The sequence below is a fragment of the Peromyscus eremicus genome, chromosome 19, assembly GCF_949786415.1.
Source record: "Peromyscus eremicus chromosome 19, PerEre_H2_v1, whole genome shotgun sequence".
In the NCBI taxonomy this organism is placed as follows: domain Eukaryota; kingdom Metazoa; phylum Chordata; class Mammalia; order Rodentia; family Cricetidae; genus Peromyscus; species Peromyscus eremicus.
This window is the reverse complement of record NC_081435.1, coordinates 15,334,781-15,357,327: the sequence shown is the minus strand read 5'-3', so window position 1 is coordinate 15,357,327 and position 22,547 is coordinate 15,334,781. Positions and strand designations below refer to the sequence as shown.

General features: G+C 48.5%; 1 protein-coding gene and 1 long non-coding RNA gene across 27 annotated transcripts in view; one reads left to right on the top strand and one right to left on the bottom strand.

Moving 5' to 3' along the window:
• Celf4 (CUGBP Elav-like family member 4) overlaps window positions 1-22,547 on the top strand; it is a 285,725-nt gene that overhangs the window by 33,406 nt on the left and 229,772 nt on the right. The window lies entirely within an intron of this gene.
• On the bottom strand, window positions 310-19,107 carry LOC131895794 (uncharacterized). Its single transcript, XR_009375273.1, has 3 exons — window positions 19,003-19,107; window positions 2,079-2,161; window positions 310-753 (listed from the first exon to the last, which is right to left on the bottom strand). It is a non-coding gene; the product is annotated as an uncharacterized LOC131895794 (long non-coding RNA).

Genomic DNA, 22,547 nt, shown 5'->3' with positions numbered 1-22,547 from the left:
GCCCCACAAGCAACTCTACAGACAGGAGATGCCATCCAAGATCTGGTCCTGCCCTTGCCTAGTTCCCTGAATTAAAGACACAGGTGAGAGCATCAGTAGGTTGTTCCTCGCCAGATAGCAGGTCTTTCTAAACAACCTTGATGAGTTTTTCCTTCATTTTTTAATTTTTGTTATGCTTTCTCTCTCTTTCTCTACCTCTCTCCCTCCTTCCCTCTCTCCTTCTCCATCTCTTTCTTCCTCTCTCCATCCATCCATCCATACATACATACATACATACACACATAAATACATCCCTCTCCCTCTCTCCCTCTCTCCTCCTTCTTGATCTCAAAAAGGGGGAAAAAGAGATCTATTACCCTAAACCCAGAGGAAATTAGAGAAAAGGCCAAAAGAACTTGTCAGGACAGAGCCACATGGGCATTAACTCTTAGAAAACCATGGGGACAAAGGAAAGAAACCAAGTGAGACAGAGAGTAGCGATCCTGGGGTTGTGAGGGAGTCAAGTGTGACTCACAGTCTCGGACGGGTCTGGTCCTCCCATCTCAACCCTTCTGCAACTTCTGCTCTGCTTCTTATAGATGGAAGCTGAGTGGGTGATGAGGTGAGGTGAGCTGGAACTTTGCAGAGCAGCTGGGGAGATTACCCCTTTCTTGCCTGGCAGCACAGGTAGGGGTGTTCCTGTTGGCATCTCCTCTGGGGGCGCTGAAGAGGCATTGACTCTAGCCTGGGCACTCCCACAGTCAGAAGCAGCACCTGGGAATGAATGGCCCAGCCCCCAAGGGAAGCATATTTGTGACTGTTAGTATAACATTCAGCAGGGCCACAATTGTGGTATGTCCCACCAGAGACCATCCGCAAGTCCCTTCACGTCTTTCTGCCTCAGTTTACCCCCTGGTGACATGGCACAATCATGGCAGAAACCATAGAGGGTTATGTTAACAATTACACAAGGTCTGTTGGAAGAATCTGAGAATGTGTTACTCCTGCTATGAACCAATATTAGGACTACACTTTCACCGGAAAACACTGCTGAGCCAGGAGACTGCCGTGTTGCAGTTTTTAAAGTAACATAAGCACGAGGTAAAAGTGCCAAAGGGTTTGCAAAGAAGAATGATTTTTCCTCCCACTGTAGATTCCATCCCACTCTTCAGAACACAAATTCCTGTGTGTTCTCTCAGGAACCTGTCAATCATAGATAGGTACGAGGCAAACATGCCCGCCTAGCCTTTCCATTGTAGAAGTTGGGATATGCAGCTGTGTACCTTGATGCGAGGCTTTCCAATTGGTCCTGGATCCTTCTGCATTTGCCTACATACAAATCTACTTCACACTGAGCTGCCTGGTGCTCTAGTGGTCACATCTGCCCTAATTCCCACAGCTAGTTCCCATGCCACTGGTAGACTTTGGTTTCTAATTTTATCTTTTGTTTTATTCCAAGCAGCACACAGGTGCTACCTCGTGCACATCATTCATACACATGCCCTGTACCATCTATAGATTCATTTCTTAAGGGTGAATTTATTTCAATAGATTTAAGCAATCTGAATTCTGAATGACATTTGTTCCCAACTTAAGCTCTACCAACTTAAGCTCCAATTAGGTCCTTTTTTTTTTTTTTAAATTCCCAGGATCATTAACAACCTTGGGCATGATCAGAGAGTATCAGCTAGATAGCTAAGACTTGGGTTCCCTATCCTCCAGGCCATGAGCTCGCTTTACTTGCTGAGCCTGCAAACTGAGAGTTGGGCTAGTTAATTTATGAGTCCTTTCAGTTCCATGAGTCTGTGACTTTGAGTTAATCTAGACATTGTTTGCTGTCTGTTGAAAGTGGGCTGGGACCCATAAATTTCCCCAGGCTGGAAAGCTGGGATATACCCCGAGATTTTAAGGAGAACCTCCGAAGAGTCTGGAGTCAAGGTCAAAGTTGTACTGTTTAGTCTATGAGGCTGCGAAAGGTCACAAGAGAGTGATCACAGGCCAGGACCAGGGCACCTGGAGGAAATGTCCCCTATATGAAAAGAAGGTATAGGAAAATGTGCTGAGACAGCTGGCTGGAAATAAGGCAGGACCCATCTTACCTAGCTCTCCAGTGGGAGCCTGAAAATCCAAAGGCGAACTCACTCCAGCAGCACCCCACAGAATGCTTGTTTCTCACCACAGCCTAAACAGAGTGAAACATCAGGTTTGTTTCAGAGCACGGATTGATGTTCCTGATGTTCCGGCTCAGTGAGGATCCCTTCCCGCCCCAGCGGCTTCACTAAGTACTGAGTTCTTTGTGGAAACATCACTTCGCTTTACTGTTCTGGGGGGAAAACTGCTACATATAAGCCTTGATTAACCCAAGTTTTCAGAAAATAGCAGGTTCTAATTAACTTAGTTTTCTGGCTAATAGAAAATACAAGGAGGTGGGGAGATCACTTGGTCCTGAGAACCACTTTAGAAAACTTCAGTTCCTGCCCGCGTGAGTTGATCGGGGCTGATGACCTCTCTGGTGCTGGCTTTAAACCTGAGGTCAGAGCCACTCAGATCCAGCTGATGGTCAACCTGGTGTCATATAGGCAGCATCCTTGGCTCTTGATGGCTCTACTAATCAGGGGTCTTATTTTACCTTCTTGTTAGTGGTACGTATTTGTGAGTGTTTGAGTTCATCTTCCTACAAAATGGGGTGAGCCATAAGAAAGCTACTGCAGGGTCTTAGAAGCTCTGATAGCTCGATGCTGTATTGTTTGAGGTTTATTATATAAACTGGTAATATTAGCCATGCTTTGTTACTGATAGAGTCACTTCATAGACAAGAAAACCCAGGCCCAGATGCAGAGGGATGTTCCCAGAGACCTCAGAGAACCCCTGTGGTGCCATACTCTACAAATGCAGGTTCTTTTGTAATAGACTGGCCTTGTGGCTTGTCCAAGTCCTCACAACTCCTGGGGACAATGCTGAGATTGAAATTAGTGCCAGACAGCACCTGAACTTCTGCTAAGGTTTGGAGGACCCTGGATCCCCTTCTTCTGAGCGTTGGAATGTCTCCTTAGGAAGAAGATCCTCAAGGTAGACTTTGAGATTATCCAGGGAGATCCTGGGTGCAGTGTTAGTATGATAGTTGGTGTCTTCCAATAGTCCAGTGACCACACACCCTTTCCACATAATTATCTCTTCTACACAGATGCCTAGACCCCCACATTAGCTATCTCTCTAAAACTGAGTAGTTGCTAAGAGAACAGCAAATTTCAGAACCTACCCAGCTCTTAGATGTCACAAACTCACAGCCTAGCCAATGCAGGTTGTCTCTACAAACACGTGTCTCCCTTAAGGGTCGGCTACCTGTGGGTTGGCATAAATCACACCTTCCAGTGCTCTTAAAGGACACCAGGCACTGAGACTAGGAAACAGTTTTCACCACATCCTGCAACCAACTGGCCATGTGGTATTTCTTTGTCACCAATTCTCCAATAATGGAAAGGAATTTCAATCTTTTTCACACTCCCAACGGCAGGAATCATTTGAGGTTGGTGGTACTGAAGCTTTAGTGGGCCAGAGGATCCCCTGGAGTTCTTGTTTCTTGTTATACTACACAGATGATTGAGACTCACCTGGAGTTCTGATGCAAAGGGAGGCTAGGAAAGACCCAAGACTGCATTTGTTAGAGGTTTCCAGGCCCTGCCTACAGATTCATCCTGCTTGGAAAGGCCTTACATGGGAGAGGCATGCTCTATGAGACTGAAGATGGTAGGTTTTGTGTGTGTGTGTGTGTGTGTGTGTGTGTGTGTGTGTATTCATACACGTTCAAGTGTGTGTATACAGATGTGTGCACAGGTGTGCATGTGGAGGCCAGAGGACAACCCTGGGTATCCTTCCTCAGATGCCACCTACCTTGTGTTGTAAGACAGGGTCTCTCAGCAGCGTGGCACATACCAATTTGCCTAGGCTTGGTGGCCAACTAGCCCCAGCTACCCTTCCATCTCAGTCTTCTCAGCACTGGGATCACAGAGTTGTTGTTTTGTTTGTTTGTTTGTTTGTTTTGCTTTTGTTCTTTTACAGGGTTCTAGAGATCAAAAACTCAGGTCATCACATTTGAACAGCAAGCACTTTATCAACCAAGTCATCTCCCTAGCCCTAGGTTGATTTGGGGGGGGGGGTTGTTGTTTAAGATTTTTATGTGTGTGTGTGTGTGTGTGTGTGTGTGTGTGTGTGTGTGTGTGTGTCTCAGAGAGGGGGGGCTACAAAAGCCAAAAGAAGGTGTCAGCTCCTCTGGACTAGTGGGACTCCAGTTTCTGGTGGTTGTGAGCTGCCTGGCCTGGGGGCCAGGGACAGAATTCAAGTGGTCCTCTGGGAGAGCAGCAGGTACTTTTAATCACTAAGCTATTTCTCCAGTCCCTGATTTTTCACCCAAGGGATTTGTGGTATTATTTAACTGTTTGTAAAATGCAAGATCCTTCCTTAAATAGAAAATGTACTGCTTCCTGTAGATCTAATCAGTTTAAATGTTCACAGTTCCTATTGGCTTGTCCAAGACCCTATAATGTCAGGATATGGAAATGTCAGGATATATAGTTAGCCCATCACCAAATGAGCCTTTCTTTGCCTCTCCCAACGCCCTCACCCCCAGGAATGGTCAGCATAAGAAATCAGCCAAGTGCCCCCCAAAAAATTAAATGCTAAAGTTCTAAGTCAAATCCACAACCCATTTACCCCACGTCCTCACCCCATTTGCTGAAAGCGGTCTCTGACCCAGACCCACATCCATGCCTGAAGGCTCCTACTCAAACCCGACTCCCACCCCCGGCCCAGGGACCCCGGCTTCTTGAGCATTGCTAATCTGATGTAGGGCTCCCCTTCCACCAAAGCTATTGTCTGGTGTTAGAAGAAAACAGATTTCCAATGGAAAGGACCACACAAGTCCTCAGCCCCTAAGTACAAAGGGCCTGATGTCAGTTCCAATTGGTGATGACAGATGTGAACCGGCATGGCATCTGAAGTGAGTGGCGCACCACCCTCCAACCACGCTGCCAGAGCAGTTCTGGGGGCCCTCGGAGCCTGCTGGGGGGAAACGAATCAGTAGGGAGCCACCCTGTGGCTAGCTCAGGAGGAAGGGGAGAACAGGGAAAGTCAAAGCCGAAGGTGGCCCTGTAGCCAGAGGCACCTTGGAAAGGGAGCAGTGGTCAATTATAGAGAGAAACCAAGACTAGCAGAAGCCAAGAAGGAGAGAGGCAGTGCGGGAGGGTGAGGAGTTCTGGGAGAGGAAAGGGGCAGACAAAGAGCAGAGCCATGAGGCTGAGGAATGCGCCCCAAAGACCCTCCAGCGCCCTGGCCCAGGCAAGGCAGCAAGGCTCCTGCCCCCTCCTGACCCCGGGTCCAGAACTACTCAGAAGAGGTCAGGTCAAGGCTATGACAGCAAGGAGGTTGCTCTTGACCACGGGGAGCCACAGCAGAGGCACTTGGGGAGTGGGGCGAGCAGAGAGAAGCAGGAACCCAGTGTGGCCTGGAGGTTGGTGACAACCGAGGCTCCTGGTGATGCCCCACCGGGGAGTTGGGTCTTTTCCCCTTTCTCTCCCGGCTCCCCGCCCTTAATGACTCGGTAATTGATTGGCCCCGCGTCCTATTTTCACCGCGGGCGGCGGGCGCCAGAGGTCGGCTAATATCAATATTCCCTGAGGCTGCTCCATGGTGTGGATCTGCCTGCTTCGGGCTGCCCCCGCCAGAGGAGAATTTACCTTTGGTTTAACTAGAAGTGGGAGCTGAATCGAGGATTAGGGCACATCAAGTCAACACGAATTTTAAAAAAAAGAAAGAAAGAAAAACTGACAGGGTGGAGATGATCAGCACGTGCAAACAGAAATACAGCCTGCGTTAACTGTGGGAGCTGAAAAAGGAAGAAGAAAGAGAAAGGGACTTACTAAGGCCCTGCAATTCTTATTCTTGACGTTGGCCTTCGCAGTCATCTGTAACCACCCTTTTCCTCCCCACCCACCTTGCCACCCACCCCCAACACCACTACCCAAGGGCACCCCTGCCGTCACCCTCTCTCCTGCATTATGTGAACCTGTCTTAAGTGGGCTTTTTCCTCCAACCGGATGTGACTCATTCAAGGCAGAGAGAAAAACTAACATTTATGGGGGTCTGGCTATATGCCAGGCAATGAGCCAGGCAATAATCGAATATTGTCTCATTTAACCTCTTCGGCCCAGAAGATAAGGTCTGTGTGTCCCGGGTACCCAAGCCGTTCCTCGAGCTCAAGCGCCAGGGCAGAGGCAGAATAGAATGCCCACACTTACGGCAGACACCCAGTTAGCCTGCAAAGTTACTGCAGGCTTGCTCCTTCCACCTGTCTCCCTCCACGCTCAGCTCTGATGACTCACTGCAGATGGATGGTAGATAGATTTATCAGCTAGTCTTTATTAAAGTGTAGAATTTCACCCCACAGAGTGAAGGACCATTATGGGCTGGTGCCTTGAAAATGTGGGAGACAGTGAGACAGTAATCTGTGGCAAGTGGGTCTCCTGTTGGCAACCCGTGGGGGTCCCACCCCTCCCTCAAAAGAACCTTTCCCAGCCAGCTCACAGCATAGTCTGAAGGTAGACTTATGGATCAGAATTTCACAGAACTGCAAAACTAAAGGCCTTAAAGCCTGCTTGCCCAGCAATGATGTTCCTCTAGCAAGCCTGTGCTCCCAGCCTGGGGCACTAAACTTTCCTGGTAAGGACTGCAGATGTATGCATGGCTCAGGATCACAAAACTGAAAACAGCAAAGAGTGTGTGGCAGGCACTTGCAGGAGACAGGAGGTTCTTTCTGTGGGACTCTAGCCACTCACCCATGTAGAGAGGTAGGAGGTGTGGGCAGATTCATTATACCCCAAAAGAACATCTGCGACCTCCCAAGCCCTAATCCTGGCCCCAAAAGTCTTAGAAGACCATGAGAACAGATCCAAACCAACTCTCACCTTGAGACAGATGCTAAGGGATTGGACCTCTTAAGATTTGCCCAGATCCATGGAGGCCTCTGTCTTTTGGTACACACTAGGATACAGTCTAAATGGATCCACCCAGGTGGCAAGCCTATAGAGAAATAGTGTCCATGGCAACACTTCCTTCCTGGACTGGTTGTAAGAAAGAAACTCCGTTCTCTGCCAAACAGTCAACAAGGCAAGGCTACGTATGATAACATTGTGCTGGGTATGGCTCTTTGCATAACTTTGTGGTGTTCAGAAAGAGGCGCACTCATGTGGTTGGACCACCATAATATGATCTCGTGAAGGAAGATGAGCAGAGGCAAAAATTAGAGACAGAGCCAACTGAGGAGTCAACTAGGAAGGGCAGATGTTATCCCAAAGAGTGGGCTCACAGAGTAAGAGGAAGCCAGAGATCAAGAAACATAGTCTCATGGCCTCAGGTAGGCCTTGCAAACCTGTTAGCAGGCTTGAGGGAGGATGGGACCCCCAAGATGGTCTGGAGATCATCTAGGATAAACAACTACTGAATATATATAAACAATTGAAAAGTGCTCTGCGCATACCCCAGAACTTCCCACAGCCTCCCTGTTAAGGTCAGGAAGAGGGACTTCACAGGCTCAGATCATGGCTCTGACCCAACACACACACACACACACACACACACACACACACACACACACACACACACACACACACAGAGAGAGAGAGAGAGAGAGAGAGAGAGAGAGAGAGAGAGAGAGAGAGAGGAGAGAGAGAGAGAGAGAGAGAGAGAGAGAGAGAGAGAGAGAGAGAGAGAGAGATCTCATTGGGAAAAAGACCAGATTTTTCTCCTTAATATAAATACCTCAGTCCCAATCTTAGTTCGACTATCTCAGCTTCAACTTGTCTTCGGCTGAGGCTGGGTACAGAGAAAGTTGTGTGGTCCTTGTCACCTGGGGCTCACAGGTCAGAAGCAGAGGACCTGTAGCAGCCACTGGGGTAAGCTTTAGATTATTTGGTGTGGAATGTTGGTGCAAAGAGAAATACGGGACAGGAAAGAGAATCGCACATGGCTTGGTGCAGGAGGCATTAGGACTCACTTAGAAAATAATTTGCAAGCTGCCCCTTTGCTGAGGCATTGCCATGGATGGAGCACCTGTTATCTTAACGAGTCCCTTCAGTGTCCACTAAGGAAGACAAAGACTCTCTTCTTCCACAAATACAAAACAAGCCATGGTAAAGGATGGGCAAGGCTGACGGGGAGCCCCTAAGTCTTTGACTCACTGGGTACTGAACAGCTACAACTCACTGTGACTGGACAGGACACAGCAGAAGTTCCTTTGATACTTAAGAGAAATAAAGAGGGAAGCTGGATTTCCTTGTGTCTGCCCCAAGAGTGTGTGCCCTGTTCTCTGCGGCTGTCACTTCTCCAGCCCTCCTGCCTGCTCCGCAGAATGAAGGACAGGCTCTCTCAAGCAGACAGGAGGGGCCAGGGTCATTTCCAGCAAAGGTTGGCCCCTCACTCCTCCCACCGCCCGGCTCTGATCCTCTGCTGAAAATGTCACACGGGAGACAGGCATGCTGTGATCTTCAGAGAGCCGCTGCGCATCTGTGATGACATGTGGGCATCAAGATTTGCATATTTATTATAGATAAGCTGTCAAAATGTATGTTGTCAATTTCACCTTATACTCCAGATTTAATGGTGCACGTAAAGGACAGAAAATCTTTAATATTAATATTAATATGATTTTAGATTATAAGACTGCATTGTAGATATCAATCAGCCAACCCTTAAGGACATGTCACTCAAGTTGATATAGTTTATAGAAAATTAATGTAATCTATCCTGTATGATCTATTACAGGGGGGGAGAAGGAGAGAAAAGAGCATGGGGGTGCATGAGGAGGGGCTGGGGCCATTATCGCTCGCCGTGTTTCTCCATTTGTACTAATTAGTGTTCGTGCCTGAAACATCAGAGAAGGGAACCTGTGTAGTTTATACTTGGCATCAGCCTTAAACATCAACTGCACTATCAGCTCCTTCACTATGCTGTAAAGGAACCAAGGCCCAGGACAGAGGAATGGCCAGGCCACAGTCACTTGACTAGTAGCACTCCAGTCCCCTCCCCACACAGATTGCTGCTGCTTCTGTCTCAGAGGATCCCAGGAGACTCCTTTCCATAACAAGGGGTTTAGAGGGCTCTTGCTGTTTACAGAAGAATGGGGAAACACAAATGTCCCCACTGACCACCCTCCCCCAAGAGGCTGCCAACACTGGAAGATCACACACTGCCAGTATACCCGCTGAAATCAGACTCGACATCCACTGTGGGCACTGGAGTGTGACTCAGCTGGAGTGACAGTGAAGACTTGTGTGACCTTAGGGTGATGCCCTCTATGACACTCCTCAGTGTGACCTCATAGGGTGATGCCCTCTGTGACATTCCTCAGAATGCCTCAGGAAATGGGTAGAAGCTTTACTCTGATCCACAGAAGGCATCAGCGGCTTTTTGGTTTTGGTTTTCAAGACGGGGTTTCTCCATGTAGTTTTGGTGCCTGTCCTGGATCTCGCTCTGTAGCTCAGGCTGGCCTTGAACTCACAGAGATCTGCCTGGCTCTGCCTCTCAAGTGCTGGGATTAAAGGCATGAGCCACCACTGGCTTTTGAAATGGGCTCTTTACTTTTAGAGGGACAGCTGACCTGATAGATAAAAAACATCCATGTGCTCCAGGGTCCCAGCTCTGCCCTCAGGGCCTGTTATCCCCACTCATTCTACCCACCCCTCTACTTGTTACTCCATTTCCCTAAAGCTACCCAAAATCTGGCCTTCTGCCTCCTGGGTCAAGAGATAACCCAGGGACCTCTCAGCTCTTAAAAACTGCTGTCTTAAGCACTTGGCTAGAATACAGTCTGACCAGATAATCCGCCTCTGGGCCTGCCCTTCTATACCTGGGAAACAGAATGAAAACATTCACCTACTTAACTCACAACATTTCTGCAGCTGTGCCCTGGGAAGTATACAGACATGCTATATACTAGCATGGTGGCTTTGGACTTGGCCCTCTGCATTGCTGGCCATGGGACCTGAATTGTAAGCCAGGAAGGCCCCAGGGAGCTTGGGCCAGGGGAAGGAATTGCCTGTTCTCTTGAGACTGTCTTAGCCAACGCAGGTGCCAGGAGTATAGATGTGAATATATAGTTCTGGCAATGTGAGGGATAAGGCCCTGATTGGCAAATGGCTTCCCTCCCAGGAACCTGCAGTTCTCAGGAAGCCCCAGCCTTAGTCTATAATAAAGTATGACATGCTAATGTCTGTGAGACGGAAGGGACCTTCTTCCCTCCTTCCTTTAGGTCTGAACAAGGAAAGCCTGATCTGTCAGAGAGGTCAGCCAGCTTAGGAACTTTGCTCCCTTTGTGCTCATGTCCTATGTCCCCTCCAAAGGACAGGGGTCAGATAAGCAATGGGTGTGAAACTCTTGACCACTAGACTTTGTGTATGCCTACCCTGCTTATCAAGATGGCCTCGCAGCAGCACACTCCACACATTACAAAGGGCCAGCGTGGGCCCAGACCTCTGTGGCTGCTCATTCCCTATGCTCCCAGCCAGCCAGATTTCCGGAGCCTCCCACAGACCTCTGCATCTTATTTACATACTGCTGCAGGCTGAGAACACCTGAAGCATTTTTCATCCTGTTCAAACTATGGAAGCCCCTTCAGATACTTTTCCGTATTTTTCAGACACACTTCCAGACAATGGGACAATGCTGATAGGAAGGTGCAGACAAAGGCAGGCAGATAAGAAAAACACAGCATCCTTGACTGTGCTGCCTCTCGGGAACATTTTGGTTTGGGGGAAAAAAACGGCCTTCACACCAACCTTGTCAATTCAAAAGCTGCATAGCCCACCCCACCTCTGTGGGAGGCAGCTTCTCCCACACCAGTGTCCTGGATCATGGCTACTTTAGGGTTAAAACTGGTAACACAAACTAGGGTGTCCATGAGGAAAGACAAGGAGTGGAGATGGAGAGGGATTGCCAGTTGTTGCCAGCCCCCAACCCTGGAGACTGCACATCTGTCTATGAGATCATGGGACTCTTCCAGGCAGAAGCAAGTGGGGGGGGTGTGTGTGAGGTGGGTGTGCAGGTTTCAGCTCATTCTGAATTCAAGGATTCTTACCTGACACCTGACACTTTTAGTCCCTTAAAGGAGAGAAGACTCATGGCCAGTTAGTTGTCAGGGATCTAGTGATCCCAAGACTGGAAAGCAGAATTTGAATGCTTACATGTGAGCATAAATGGGTACATTTTTCAAGGATTAAAATCAAGGTCCTCTAGGGACAGTGAGTTGCTCAGTAGGACACGTGTATAAACAGGACTCTACACTTAGGAAATCAGACTCCAATCCAAGTGAGCTTGCCAAGAACTGGGCAGTGGCCCCAGGAGCCATCGTGAGACTCTGCTGGGGTTTTTAACCATAGGTATCCAAGCTCCCTGTGGGTTGTGAGCACACAGGTTCTTGAATCATCAATCTGTTTGTTCTCTGGTGCCTGCCTGGAGCTTGTGTTCTCTCCTGACCCTGTCTATCTCAGTGTCGCCGACGTTATCTGTTTTTACGTATTCTTAAATCCCCTTTCCTTCATTTCCTCCATTAATACTTCTCGTTCAGGGAAGGATAAACAGGGTCATAATCACGCTATAAAGTGAGCCACGAGCTGCGTGTCGCTTATTGCCCAGGGGTCTGCTAATTGGAATTTATAAAGTTCAATAAAAACTATAATCCAATAAGGGCTAAAGCGCCTCTTCATTTATCTTAGGGGTAATACTGCCTGCTCTCTGACTGCCAGCCAGCAGTGTGAGGCCACAGAATGGCCACCAAAAAGAGTCCTATCCAGAGGATCACATGATTCCCTGAATGCAGTTAGCACTAAACTGAGGACCCAGCCGCCAGAGCCTCAGCTGTAGCTCAGGGTGGCTGTGAAGGGCTTTGGTGGGATATAGTTGGGCAACCAAAATCCACAGTGTTCAACCTCTACCAAACAACCAAGATGGCATTGCCTTTGAGGCCTTGGGAGATAGAGATGTCCAAGCATCACCTCTTGTGCCACTAATGGACCCATCCTACCCCAGTCCTGTGCAAAGGTCTCACATGCACCCCTCCCAACACCCATCTTTAGGACATAGGAGATCTGCTACCAGGAACCTGATCTAGGGCCAACGGACTGCCAAACCTGGAGTAGAATATGTCTTCCCAGGAATCATTGAATCCCACAAGGCAAGGGGGACCCTTCAGCCGCAGGTGGAGCTATCTCAGTTAATCAACTGTGTTGTGCAGTCATTGTGTTAGATACATCTGTTGCTATGACCAAATATATGGGGGAACAAACAAAGGAAGATTTATTTTAGTTCATAGTGTTAAAGGTTTCATCCATGGCTGTATGCCTCCACTGCCTTTAGATCTAGAACACCATGGTAAACCAAGTAGCTCACCTTATGGTGACCAGGGAACAGACAGTAAGGCAAAAACGGTCAGGGGCAAGATAACGTTCAAAGGTATAGCCCAGTAACCTCTGCCTTTCAATCAGGCTCCTACACCATCACCATCTGATGCCATCAAATTATGCATCCATCAACAGATCAATACTCTCGATGACTGACTCAATCAGCTGGAGATCAAAACTCCCACAGATAAGTCTTTTAGGGGCCACTTCAATTCCAAGCCCAGACACCACCATGAGTATATCCCTAGACTCCACAGTGTGGGAGACAAGGGAAGGAGAAGAAGGGGTGCCCACAGTCATACTGTGCCCACTTTGGGGACAGCTCTTAAGGCGTTGGATGTGGGGTACCAACATATTCTAGACATGTGATTTGTGAGTACTAAAAATTCGGCCGTCCAAGGGGGACCTGTCCATGTAATAATCACGTGACTGACAAGGAAGGTGATGACATGCACCTCAGCAAAGATGCAAAAATACTCCTGAAGGACAGGACACGGGCTCTGCCTGACAGTCACACCTCACACCTGGCAAACACGGCCCCACTTGACTGCCACATCCCCCCCTGATGACTACAGCCCTACAATGAAGCCATGTCCCCCACCTGACAGCCACTTTGGGACCATATCTTCATGGCAAATACCTACCTGCAAAAATATAAATACACAAGAAAGTTTCCGTTACTGTCCTGGAGGCCCTCACTTAAAGGAGATGTCTTCCAACAGGGCTATGAAGCTCAGCTGGCAGAAGCCCGTTTTTTCATGCTGAGTCAGCCACCCTGTTTGAGCCCCATGCACAGAGATTCCAGGGCTGGTACTCTCCCTGGGAAGTGGGAAGTTTAAAGCTCTACTGGACAAACCCCAGGCTTCCAATAAAGTCAAGCAGAGTCAATGGCAGATCCCGTAGTATCTTTCGATCACCAGACACAGGGAGAAGGCAGAGACCTGCAGAGGCAGATGCCTCAGCCACCTGCCAGCTAGAATCAGGGTGTGAATATGTGCATGTGTGCCTGTGTGTAAAGACTGTGTGATACTAGGTGTTGGAAACACTCCCTCAACCTCCCAAGACTTGGGATTTGAAAAAATCCACACAAAGACCCAAGTAGAGGGTCTGTGTTCCACTGAAACTCCTGGGGAGGTGGTGTTTAGTCAAGGTGTAAAATGAGAGGAGACCCCTTGTAGGGGGGAACCCCAGCCGTGGAGTTCTATCATAGCTATGGAGAACTGCTGGCAGAAGCCCATTGTCTACCCAACCCCCTTCGAGCCTGGGGCCTCCTGGTCAGTCAATGTCATGGCAATAGGTTTAGACTGTGGAGCCAGAGCTGCTGGGATTCTAAATCGGCTTCCTGCCACGTCCATGGCATTAGCCTTGGGTAAGTCATCCATCCAAGCCAAGTCTCAGCTTGAGGAATAATGCCGTAACTTATATAAAGTGCTGACCGCGCTGCCTGGCCCAAGGGAGTTAATTCTAGCCACTGTTAAGCCGACTCTATATTTTGTGTGAGGTGCCCAAATAGAGAGAGGGGTTAATCTATGGCCAAGAGGAAAGATTCCATCTTCCTCAAGCTCTTTTTGCTGACCAGGAGTCAGGCTATTAACTCATGACAATAGAAGAGTTGGTGAGGACTGAAGCCAGAACACCTGACGTCTTGGATTTGGGAGTCAAGCAGAAATTTTGAGGGAAACCATCACTTTGAAATAGTATGTTAAACCATGGATGGGGAGCAAAGGAGAGACACCTCCAAGGGGTTGAGATGGAATCTCCCCCACCAGGAAAAGATGGTGATGAAGAGACTCTTAGGTAGTATTCTTGAGTTTATGACAAATTAGGAAAGAATTTCTTAGCAGAAAAGGCACTTTGCCTTTGGAGCAAAAAGGAGTTTAATGTTCTACCTTCTCCAGGTCCGTCTGCATCCTCTCTACCCATTTCCCTTCACATCCTTATCATTTACTCACTCATTCACTCTACTGTAACGTAAGTGCCCTTAGCCTAAGGCTCAGCTTTCATGACCTTTGCTCTTTACACAGGCTAGTCTGCCAGAGTCTAGTCAAGGACCTCTGCAAAGCTCTGTCTTTTCCAGGCATCACTGTCTTGCTCATCTTGGTGGAGGATCCAAAGAAGTAGAAACCCAGACCCCTCCTCAGCACTCCCGGTGCCCTGGCCAGGGAGCAGCACCTCCCATATTCTTGGCATATTGAGGGGCACTGGCTTTATTGTCCTCTTTCCTCAGGAGGTGTGTTGGTCTCCCGCCCGTCTGAGAGCTCTGCGAGCATCAAGGCCCATCTTCCTGCAGTGCTGTGTGACTGCCTTGACCAGATGGGAAGCATGGTCCTTGTTTGAGGCTTCTACTAGACAGCAGACCAAATAACACCTAGCCCTGCCACTTCTGTCTGGGAAGCCTTATCTGCCAAATGATGGGACAAGGGAGACAGATCTTGGTGGTGGAGATCCTCCAGTAGGGCGCCATCAGAGGGGATCCAAGATAGAAGGGAATTGGGAGGGCTTGAGGAGCAGCTGGGGGAACAAAACTTCCTGCATGATGGACTAATGGAAGTGGGGGAAGGATTAAGGCAAACAAACCATCGGGAGAGGCAAGATTCAGTGCAATCTGAGCCGCCAATTCCCCTTCTCCGAGCTTCACCAGGCTTTTACTGTACTATAAAAACCACTGCCTAACAGCAAGCCTGCCCGATGACAAAGAGAGTTAATTGGCTCTCGTGCAGATTTAAGCCCAAAGTTATCAAATAATAATAGCACACAGAAAGAGACACAGGCAAATGGGCCTGGAGAGCTCGCGTCATGCAAAGGATGAGGATGTGTTCAAAGTATCTAAATTACGCTCCTGCAGTGGAACAGGGAAATGGGACATTTCTTTTAAAAAAAAGATTCTCTGTTAATGCTTGGATACATTTTTAAAAGTTACTTTATAATTAGGGCTGTAATTTATATAATTTATTTTTAAAATGTCCTCCTTTTAATTTCCACCCGGTCCAGTTAAAGTTGAACTGAAAAGCCCAAAGTAAATGAATTTTTTAATAAAGCCATTTTAAAAAGCCCCAACCTGAAGCTGAATAGATATGTGGGTTTTCATGGAGGAAGGGCGGGGGGCGGGTTGTATATTGAAAAAATAAATTTCCTTACCCATTTTATAACCCAGGTTTAATTGCTGCTGGAAAGGTTTTAAAATTCTAATTCCCTTCGCTTCCCTTAAGTTGTTGGTTTACCTCTGGGGCTCCTTCGCTTTGGGACTAGGAGGTCAATGGGTCATCACTACAGGGAAGGCCGAGAGGGTGAGACTTCTGTCTGATTGCTAGCATGATTTGTTTACTGAGCAACTGCCTCTCTCTTCAGGGGTCTGTGAGCTCCCGGAGGGTCAGATACTGCATCAGTTGTTTTTCTTGTTGCTTTGATTAAAAATCTGACAAGAAGCAACTTTAGGGTTTATTTTGGCTTATGGTTTGAGGGTGGACTCCATCGTGGTGGGAGGAGGCACAGTGACAGAAGCCTGAGTCAGCAGGAGTGTGAGGCAGCCGGTCACATTCCATATACAATCAGGAAGCAGAGACACAGGAACCCTGCTGCTCAAGCCCTTTCTCCTTCCTAATCAATCCAAAGCTCCGCCCATAAAATGGTGCCACTGACATCCAGGGTGGGTCCTTCCTCTTCAGGTAACTTTTCTGGAAGCCCCCTCAAAGACACTCCCAGAGGTGTGTTTCCATGACGATTCTAATCCTGTCACGTCCTCAATGAAAATGAACCGTTAGAGAACCCACGTTCAAGGAGGGCAAGTCCCTCCTTTCTCATCAGCCTCATCTCATTGCTTGCGCATATAGTAGGTGCTCAATAAATGTTTGCCAGGGATGGGCCGTGCTATGCAAGGCCTAGGCCTGAAAATATTGCTGCCCTTCCAGGACACTTTGATCCTTGCTAAATCACCCTCATCCTGAGACAGTGGAAAAGAGTCCCCATCTCCACCCGTTAGTCAAGGACCCCTCAGTTGAAAGGTTAGGGAGGCAAAAAGCAGACACCTACAACATCTGGGCCTGGTAGCTTGAAGACTGTGTTGAGGTAAACAATCAAGGACTCACCAGATGGTGCTGGAGACCATGATACCTATGGGCTCACCTGAGATTCTCCAGGGGACCCATTCCACACCTATCGGAAAGCACACACGCACACACTAGAAAGAGGCACAAGCTGGAAGAATTAAGAGCAGGAGGACCGAGCAGGCAAAGGCATGAGGACTCAGACACTGTAACAAGACCACACATGTTGAAGTTCATTAACGCTTCTCGGAGGCTCCTGCAGGAGAGAACATCTGAATCCGGCCTGAAGGTCCAAGACGGACAAGCAGAAAGGCCTAGGGAGGGTGTTTGGAGAGATGGGGTCAGCAGGGAACAGATGTGTGGTGGGAATAAAGGCTCAGCAGACAGTGATTAGGTAAAACTGGAGGGAGAAGCTTGCCTTGGTTTAAGGAGGGCATGCAGGGGGCTAAGAGTGCAGAAAATCAAGTCTGATGAACAGGACTGTTCTGTGTCCCACCCAGTGGCTCTCCCAGCTTCTCTCCAGGAAAATAAGGCTCAAACTCCAGGAAGTCCACCCTGCTGCCCAGCCAGAGACAATGTGCTCCCCACTTTCCACCATTCATTCACTCCCACTGACCTTGACCGCCCCACCTCTCATATAGCAGACCACTCTGAGCAAGGGGGCCTAGCCGGTGGCAGATAAAGGATGGGCCATTCAATATGGCATAGCCAGGGAAGACTTTCTGAAGGGGAGAGCCCAGTTTGTCCCTGAAGGATGGAGGATCTACACTGGAGCAGGGAGGAGATGGCTGTCATTTGAGTCTCCACTGCTGGACCACATACAACTTGTCCAGTCTTGGGTGAATACTGGGGAAGGTGGAGGTATCTCCTACACCTCTGGAGAGGTGCATGTCTCACATTTACCTGGGTCTTCTGTGCCAAGGAGGTCCCACCTTCCCCCTCCCAGCCTCTGGGAATCCCACCTTTCTGAAGTAGTAGCAATGCATGATGCCATGAGCACCAAGGCTAATATGTTATACAGGGATCTTGGGGAGAAGGGAGTTTAATGGAAAGAGGGAGGAAGAGGAGGAAAGGAGAGAGAATGAGGACAAGAAGTTATATCAGTTACTTTCTCATTGTTGTGACCAAATACCTCAAAGATGCAACTTAAGGGAAAGAGAGGTGTATTGGGGCTCACAGTTCCAGCCATGGCCGGAAGGCACGACAGAGCTCATGGCTGTGGGAATATGGCAGGGTTCCTTACACACCCTTGGTAGTCCATTTCTGTCATCTAGCCTGGGTCCCAAAGGTTTCATAGCTTCCCAAACAGTGCCCCCAGCCGGGGACTACGTTTTTTAACTTTAGAGCTTGTGTGTGTGTGTGGGGGGGGGGACAAGGATGGTTCACTTCCAAACCATAACAAAGAAGGGGGAAATGAGAAGGAAACAAAGAAAGAGGACTGGGTGTGGAGGAAAGAAAAAGAAATCAGCAAAAGGAGAGAAGAGTAAAATGAAATAGTCAGAGGAGAAGGAAGAAGGGGAGGATCGAAGAGGAAAAACTGGGAGAGAAAGGGAGTAAGAAAAAGAAAATAATAGTGATAGCTTCAGAGCCTCCACCCATGAAGAGGCTTTGGAGGGGCCATGGTAGGAGCGAGGCCATCTTGGAAAGCTTCCTTGGTACTGCACCACATGCTTTCCAGAAAGATGCCGACTCTCCCAGTCTAAGGCATTGCTCAAGACATTGTGACTGCAACCCAGAAACCAATATCAAACAAGAAAGGAGCCTGGGAAGGGGGGAGTAACTTGTAAGGATTGGATCTCCTCCCACCTCCACCCCACTCCCTCATCATGCCTGGCCTTCAGAGCTCAGGAGGATGGTGAAGCAGGGATCTAGACTGCTGCTCTGTTGCCAAGGAGACAGCAATTACTCTGTGAGTTGTGTAGGGGTGTGTGTGTGTGTGTGTGTGTGTGTGTGTGTGTGTGTGTGTGTGCTTTCTTTTTGCTTTTTTTTTTAAATCCTGTGTCTGAGGAGCTGCAGTCAGCCACGCTGCCCCCTCTAGCACCCCCTACCCTTAGTCGCTGACACTGCATGGAAGGTCGGAGGGGTGTAAACAGTGCCTTCTGAGGTGACAGATGCCCTGCTTAGGGTAAGCATGGCAGGAGAGAATCCATTTGTCAAAGTACTTATAAAGTGGGTGGGGATACCGAAGCTGTTTTCTCTTCAGAAAAGAAGAAAGGGAAGAACGAGGAGAAAAGGAGAAAGGGAGGAGGGAGGGAGGGAAGAAGAAAGGAAGGGAGGGAGGGAGAGAGGGAGGGAAGGAAGGGAAAGGGAGAGAGTTAACGGAAAGAGCCCTCAACACCTCTCTCAGAGGCCAGTTTCTTCCTTACCCCAGGGACATTTTCAGAGCACGGGCTGCTTAGTGGACACCACACAATACACAGTACCTCTGGCCTCCTGCCTACCAGGTACGCACAGCCTGCTGGGGAGTCACACCTGAGTGTCCAGTAGCAGGAGAAAGAATGTGTCGTGGGGGGTTGCTAATCAAAAACAATCACCTTGGACTTAGAGAAGAAAGATGAGGCAAGTCAGAGACTCTTCTCCTGAGCCCAGTCTGGAGAATATAACACACAGCACACAGCAGCCTTTGAGGTTGACAGTGGTGGGCACACTGAAGTGGGGAGACCCAGACCCCCCCCCAAGGCACTATTGTGGCCAATGACCCAAGTTAGCTCACAGACCCTCCTGAGCAACACACAGTGTGGACCCAGACCAGTGCTAGGCCTGCTTAAAGGCCACTGCTGCCTGCCTGCAGGAAAGGAGATGAGTGAGTGACAAGCTACCTGTTACATAAACATATATATATACACAAGCTACCTGTTACATAAACATATAGTGTTCCCGGAGAAGGACGAGGCTGGTGAGCTGCTCCAGCTGAGGCCATCGGCTCCTTCTGTGGACTCATCATTCACCCACTGGTCACATATTTACAGAGTAGCCAGCAGTGCTCTCAAGTTGGGAGGGTAGTGACCAGGAGTGGCATGATCAAAGATTAAGTGGTACCTTGGGCAAAGTCCCAGGGGCTCTGCCAGTTTCTCCAAGAGAACTGGAAGGAACCCGAACACCGAGATTGGCCAAGTCCCACACGTCATCTCCTGCATGCCACCTCATCTTATTCCTGAGCCCAATCTCCCTCCTGATATGCATCCTTGAACATCTTTGCCAGATGATGGGAGGCGGGGGCAGCATGTAGGTGGCCAAGTAGAAATGCCTGGGGGAGGAGAAAGTAATGTTTACACAGGGGAGAAACCCAGGGAGAAAACAGTAATATGCTAGACGCAGTGGCAGGACTTTGGCAATGCAGTGTGTGTCCTTCTGACCAAATAGGAAGACCTATCAGGGCCAACAGCAAGTCAAGCCTCATTCTGTAAGCTGAAGCTGGCTGTCAGCACCCAGTTCATTAGGGTGCTCATCGGAGTAGTTCTTACAGTGTTGTATTAACAGGAGAGATACCTGTAGCCGTGGAAGGCCTGCTAAAGTTCACCTAGCAAGCCTGGAGGAACCAGAGAGCACAGAGCTAAGGCATTCAAGTGCAAGGAGCCCTTTCTGAACAGTGGACCCAAACCAGATTCTGAGGAAGAGGGTAGCGTCCCTGCAGCAATCTGACCAGCTGTACCCAAGTTATGTCTCTCAGGCTGAGCAGAGGACATGTCTGGCATGCATTACAGAATGAGGCTGGAATATTTCAGGTCACGTGAGGGGTGGGACACAACACTTCTGAATTTTAATGCTTCATTTCTCCCATGGTTTTCTTTTCTTTACCTCTTAAACCATTTTAAAGTGCACAGTACAGTGATATTCAGTACTGTTTGTGTTAGGCAACCATCACCTCCATCAAGTTCCAAGACCTTTCCCTTACTCCATCAAACAACTATTCCCTTTGCATGGTTTTGCCTAAGGAGGTGTGATCCAATGCTTACTCATCTTGCTAAGGCACTGACTAAGGAGAGAACAAAGAAAAGATTCAGGCTGGTGAGCCAATGAGTTGGCTGGGATTACTTACATGAACATGGGTGACTCAGCTGCATCACCAAAAACTCCATCATGGGTGACAACTCGAATGAGCCACATCCCTGGACTTCCCTGTACTGCTTGCACACAGCTCCACTGGAGACTCTCCTCTCCGCAGCAAGTTTTCCATTGTTCATACAACCTCATCACTGACCTTGTGAGTCTTGTAACTATCTGAGCTTCCTGGTCTCATGAGTTTCCTTAGCTTTCTTATAGGTGCTGTCTTCAAATGACTGAGTGTTTCAGTTCAGAGGAGTTAACCCCACAACAGTTCACCCCCCTCCCTATCCCTAGCAACCATGAGATCCCTTTTTGTCTCTAAGGAATTACTTATTCTTGTTGTTTCATAAAGGTAGGTTCATACACTATGAGAACTTTTGTGGCTGGCTTCTTTACTGAATATAATGTTTCTGAGTGCATCTCTGTTATAACATACACTAGAATTATCTCTCTATGGTGGATAATATTCCTTTGTTAAGGGTACCATAACTTGTTTACCCATTCATCAACTGAGAAAAATGTAGGTTGTTTCCATTTGGGGGTTGCTGTTAATAGCATTTCCATGAATTTTCATATACAAATATTTGTCTAGAAATGTACCTTTAGTTCTTCAGGACATACCTAGAGTGGGATTGCTTGATGCTGCTGTAGATACCTTCTTACTCTTGTAAGCTATTAGGCTAACATTTCTATCTCAAGGTCTCCACCTTGAGTCAGGACATAACTCCATACTTACTAAGTGACTGCTGTGTGTAAGCTGCACTCCCCCTAGTCCTAGGAGCCAATAGACTGCACTTCACTCATACAAGTGGCAAAGATTAGGCCAAGACAGAACTTGTCTTGAGTCAACCAACAGACAGATGTCAAAAACTCAGAAGTCATTTCCTGGATTTTTCTACAACACACATAGTACTCCCACATGTCCAGACACCTACTACCTAGAAGTCTCCACTTCATAGTGCTTTTTGCAGAATCCAAAACTCTCAATACTGTAACTATTCATTTCACCCATGTGAAAATGATGTCTTCCAGATTTACTCTAGACAGGTATAGATTAGCAGGTACTAATCAAAACGTAATTGGAGGAGGTGGATATAAAACTGGTAGCAGTCTTCCATTAAATTAATTTTGGCATGAATGAAGGAAGGAAGGAAAGGCAAACTGAAGTCCATTGTGATGGCTGAACCAGCTGTGGGAAGGGGGTTGGTGTCATGCCAGAGCAGTCAGGATGGCGTTTCCAGTCTGAAAGACACAACAGAGCAGGAACGGTGTAAGCAGAAATCCCAGGAGGTAGGGAAATGAGCTGGACAGAGGGAGGGGACCTCAGGACAGATGAGCTGCAGACAGCAGAGGTGATTTTTTTTTTTGTCCACCAGCACAGATCTAAGAGTCTCAGGATTGTTAGCACATGGGGTTAAGGTGGCCTAGCTAGAGGAATGAGACCCTGCCTAGCTCCCATCCTGTTTCCCTGGCCGGGGAGAGATGGTGAACCCAGGACACCAACTGATGGCAGGAAAGGGGCTCTCAATCCTCCATCCACTAGACGACTGGAACTCACAGCACGACCTTGAGCTGCATATTCAGAGATATGAACAGAGCAGCTGGTTCTGTCCCCTGCAGCTGCACCTGTGGCATTTGTCAGCCAGCAGAACAGACGAGCACTATCAGTACCTACCTGGAGCCATCCGTCAGCCCAACAGGAGGTAGGAGTGCATGCCACACTCATCTCCCAAGCACATCACTCCACCCCTGCTCCACAGAGGACCTCAGCTGCTGAATATGTGATGAGATCACAGCCCAAGACCTGGACACCTGCCCTGGAATGCTGCCAGACGATTAGCACAGCAAATGGCCCATAGGAGCCCAACTCCGGGGGTCACCCACCCTCCATCCCACCTGCCCCCTAGCCCTGCTCACCCAAGGTGCTGACTCCAGACTGATGGTGAAGACATCACTCTTCCTCCCCCTGATGTTCGCCAGCCAGAATCTTCTCTGGCTCTCCTGACTTCCCCTGGATGAGGCTGGCCTTCAA